Source organism: Octopus bimaculoides, chromosome 21 (assembly GCF_046866305.1).
Source record: "Octopus bimaculoides isolate indiv1 chromosome 21, ASM4686630v1, whole genome shotgun sequence".
Lineage (NCBI taxonomy): Eukaryota > Metazoa > Mollusca > Cephalopoda > Octopoda > Octopodidae > Octopus > Octopus bimaculoides.
In genome coordinates this window covers 26,689,383-26,694,382 of record NC_142948.1, presented here as the reverse complement: position 1 = coordinate 26,694,382, position 5,000 = coordinate 26,689,383, and the positions used below count along the sequence as shown (strand labels likewise).

The window sequence follows — 5,000 nt, the reverse complement described above, 5'->3', positions numbered from 1 at the left end:
TAAAATCCTGTCTCAGAAAACCCTTCTAAGCCATGCCTGTATGGGAAAGAGAATGTGAAAAGATGATGATAATAATAATAATAATAATAATAATAATAATAATTATAATTATAATCCTTTCTACTGAAGGTACAAGGCCTTGAAATTTTGGTGGGAGAGGGACTAATCAATTAGATCGACCCCAGGGTTTCTACCATGACTTTCTCCATGTTATAATATGTTGTTGGTGGCACTCCGTCGCTTACGACATCGAGGGTTCCAGTTGATCCAATCAACGGAACAGCCTGCTCGCGAAATTAACGTGCAAGTGGCTGAGCACTCCACAGACACATGTACCCTTAACGTAGTTCTCGGGGATATTCAGCATGACACAGAGTGTGACAAGGCTGGCCCTTTGAAATACAGGTACAACAGAAACAGGAAGAAAGAGTGAGAGAAAGTTGTGATGAAAGAGTACAGCAGGGTTCGCCACCGTCCCCTGCCGGAGCCTCATGGAACTTTTAGGTGTTTTCGCTCAATAAACACTCACAACACCCAGTCTGGGAATCGAAACCGCGATCCTATGACCGCCAGTCCACTGCCCTAACCACTGGGCCATTGCGCCTCCACATGTTATAATATATCAAGTATTAAATCATCTAATGTGTCCTGCATTGTTTTCAATATAGCAGAGGTGGGGTAGGTTTGGCTGCTATTTCTTGCAGATCAAGTGACCATATATAGGCTCACTCAGTAACGATATTGTTGATGATGATGATGAGGCTAGGGATGACAGCAGATCTATGCTCAAAGACATTCCAGCCATGCCCTTCCCCATATAGTATATCAAATGCTACATCATCTACCATGTCCTTCATTTTGTTTAAAAACAAGGGATATGGAGTTAATTTGGCTGCTGTTTCTTGCAGATCAAGCCAACATATAAAATACCTTCCCACATCAGCTCATTAAAGATTAGTGATTGATTAGTGATGATGCAGTGTTACCTAGAGAGTTAATGAGTGATGAACTGCCAATCTTTATAACGAACCATTACAGTATATGACTTAATTAATTTTGCTACAGGCATGTTATGTTTATCTTTGCTCTATGATAATAATGTTCAGGGCTTAACCCCCTAGAGAGAGAACATTCTATGTCCGACAGATGATAGATCACAATTTTAAGTTAATTGAGTCTTGTTCATCTTTGGTAAGTGAAATTTAGTAATTTATGGGGTGGAATTTTCCTTCTTATGCTAATTGTGGAATTTACCCACCTTTTAATTAATTTATACAGGATATTGAATAATATATATATACACACACACACACATATATATATATATACGCATATAAATATATATATATATACATATATATATATATATATATATATATAAACACACACACACACACACACACACACACACACACACACACACACACACACACACACACACACACACATATATATATGTATGTATTATATATAAGCACAGGCGTGGCTGTGTGGTGAAAACTTTGTTTCCCAACCAGCTGGTTCCAGGTTCAGTTCCACTGCGTGGTGCCTTGAGCAAGTATCTTCTGCTATAACCTGAGTCTAACCAAAGCCTTGTGAGTGGATTTGGTTGACAGAAACTGAAAGAAGCCAAAAGCGGTGAGCTGGCAGAAACGTTAGAACGCCGGGCGAAATTCTTAGTGATATTTCATCTGCCGTTATGTTCTGAGTTCAAATTCCACCGAGGTCGACTTTGCCTTTCATCCTTTCGGGGTCGATAAATTAAGTACCAGTTATGCATTGGGATCAATGTAATTGACTTAATCCCTTTGTATGTCCTTGTTTGTCCCCTCTATGTTTAGCCCCTTGTGGGCAATAAACAAATAAGAAACTGAAAGAAGCCCATCATGTGTGTGTTTGTGTTTGTGTGTGTGTGTGTGTGTGTGTATGTGTGTGTGTGTGTCTATGTGTAGACATGTTTGTTCCCCACCACCATTTGACAATTGGCGTTGGTGCCTTTACATCCCTGTAACTTAGCAGTTCAGCAAAAAGACCAATAGAATAAGTACCGGGCTTACCAAACAGAATATGTACTGGGGTCAATTCATTCAGCTAAGAATTCTTCGAGGTAGTGCCCCAGCATGGCCGCAGTCTGTAAGAAGATAGGGTAAGAGTAAAGACCCTCTTCAGTCATGACTGACCATGGGGTTGCACCTAGAAAGTTCCCCTCTGAGACACAAGTTCGGGCAAGGTTGTTTATGGAAGACCAGCAGTCACCCATGCATATCAGCCTCCGCTCTCCACATCACTGATGTTATCCAAGGGAAAGGCTAAGGGGCCGATACAGCCTGGCACCAGTGACGTCGCAATTCATTTCAACTGCTGAGTGAACTGGAGCAAAGTGAAATCAAGCGTCTTGCTCAAGAACACAACACACAGCCCAGTCCGAGAATCGAACTCACTACTTCATAACTGTGAGCCCGACACTCTAATCACTCTAAGTTGATCTCAGCAGAATTTGAACTCAGAACATAAAGACAGACGGTCATAATATACAAACATTTCTCATGGCACCAGTACACTCTTTACAGATGCTTACATTTTTTATATTTTCTGTGAATTTTTCACAGGTCCAGCTAGTTATTATTATTATTATTATTATTATTGTTCAGTAGTTTTATTTTTATAACGTGCTTTCACTTCACTACCGAGCGCAGCTCTGTGCGCCTTGGGTATGTGCTGTGGTTTGCTGTGGTGCTCTTATGTTTACTGTATTGAAAGTGTTTTGCGTAGAATGTGTGCAGTACCCAGTAGTGCAATTTTCTGTATGTTATATATATTTGTAAGTCCTGGTGTTTTTGTTATGTATTTGTCTGAATATTTTTTTATTATACCTAAGGCACCTACTATGATAGGAATTGTTTCTGTTTTTAGATTCCACATTCGAGTTATCTCTATTTCCAGGTCTTTGTATTTTGAAAGTTTTTCCATTTCTTTTAGAGAAACGTTGTCATCTGCTGGTATTGATATTATTATTATTATTATTATTATTATTATTATCATTATTATTATTATTATTATTAAGGATGCATGGCCTAGTGGTTAGGTTGTTATACTCACAATCATGAGATAGTGGTTTCAGTTCCTATATATATATATATATATATATATATATATATATATATATATATGTATGTGTGTGTATATGTTTGTGTGTCTGTGTTTGTCCCCCCCAACTTTGCTTGACAACCAATGCTGGTGTGTTTACGTCCCCGTAACTTAGCGGTTCGGCAAAAAGAGACCGATAGAATAAGTACTAGGCTTACAAAGAATAAGTCCTGGGGTCGATTTGCTCGACGAAAGGCAGTGCTCCAGCATGGCCGCAGTCAAATCACTGAAACAAATAAAAGAGTAAAAAGAGTAACAGCATTTGGAGGAGGTAGCAAGCTGGCAGAATCATTCTGCTGAGATCAACTTTGTCTTTCATCCTTTCAGGTTCGATAAAACGTGAACCAGTTGAATGCTGTGCCAAAATTTGAAACCATTATTTACAGCATTTGATCCAGCTTTAATGTCTGAGTTCAAATCCTGCTGATGCTAACTCCGCCTTTTATTCTTTCGGGGTCGTTAAAACAAGTACTAGCTGAGCACTGGGGTTGATGTAATCAACTTATCCCTCCCTTAGAAATACCGGCCCTGTGCCAAAATTTGAAACCATTATTAACAGCATTTGATCTAGCTTTATATTCTGAGTTCAAATCCTACTGAAGCCAACTTAGCCTTTTGTCCTTTCAGGTTTGATGAAATAAGATCAATTGAACGCTTGTGTTAATATAATCAACTAGTTCTCTCTCACACAAGATTTCCAGCCTTGCTCCAATAGTAGAAAGGATATTATTTTTTGCTTTTGTTCTTTTGTTATTCATTTTATTTATTTATTTATTATTTTTTTTTTTGTAAGCTAGGTAATGAATATTATATGTTCTTATTATAGAATTAATTAACGTCTACACTCTATATTATTGGCGGGTGTGTAATATTTCTGATATGTTAATTGCTAAATCGACAACACTAGATGATTTAGTGAAGATACTGGCTGATGTAGAAACTGTCTGGACTGAAAAGAAAACCATGTGCGAGCCAGACTGTAATACAAGCTGAACTTGCAAAATGGCTACAACAAAAAAAAAAACAAAAAAAAAAAACTCATTTAGAAGATTTTTTCAGGACTTGTAACATCAAGAGTAGTTGTTTAGTTTGAAGGCAATCTTGATTAAGGAGACCTGTGATCAAACAACGTTCCATTCATGACCCTCCCATCTTACCCGATATAAGTCATCTCAATTCTCACAGTACATCCTTTCCTAGGAAAAAGGAACAAAAAAAAAAAAAAAACCAGAGTCTGTGGTGAGAAGTTTGCTTCTTAGCCACATGGTTTCAGGTTCAGTCCCATTGTGTGACACCTTGAACAACTGTCTTCTACTACAGCCTTGAGCCAACATAATTTCGTGAGTTGATTTGGTAGACGGAAGCTGAAAGAAACCTGTTGTGTGCTTGAGTAGACCCACCCAGCTAAGTAAATTGGGGCCATAAAGTCATGTCATTTATGTCTATAAAAGGTGGTGAGTTGGCAGAATTGTTAGTACACCAAGCAAAATGTTTACCTGCATTTCACCTGTTCTGAGTTCAAATTCTGCCAAGGTCATCTTCACCTTTCAATCTTTCAGAGTCAATAAAATAAGTAACAGTTGAGTACTGGGGGGGGGGGGGGGGCGTTATCATTGACTTCCCCCCCTCTCTATGAATTTTCATGCCTTCTGCTTGTAGTAGAAAGGATTTATGTCCATACCCCCCCCCTGCACACAAAGTGTCCCTGACGAACCTCTCCCCCACAACCCATCTGCCTAACACTTCCTCCTTCTCTCTGCCTGGGTTCACCACTCACTGTACGTCTCTGCCTTCACTCACTCTTTTCAGCCCATCGTGTGCGTGTGTGTTTGTGTTTGTCCCTCCAGCATTGC

General features: G+C 39.1%; 1 protein-coding gene across 4 annotated transcripts in view; it reads left to right on the top strand.

Annotated features, from left to right (window-relative positions):
* LOC106879838 (uncharacterized) overlaps positions 1 to 5,000 on the top strand; it is a 166,321-nt gene that overhangs the window by 113,593 nt on the left and 47,728 nt on the right. The window lies entirely within an intron of this gene.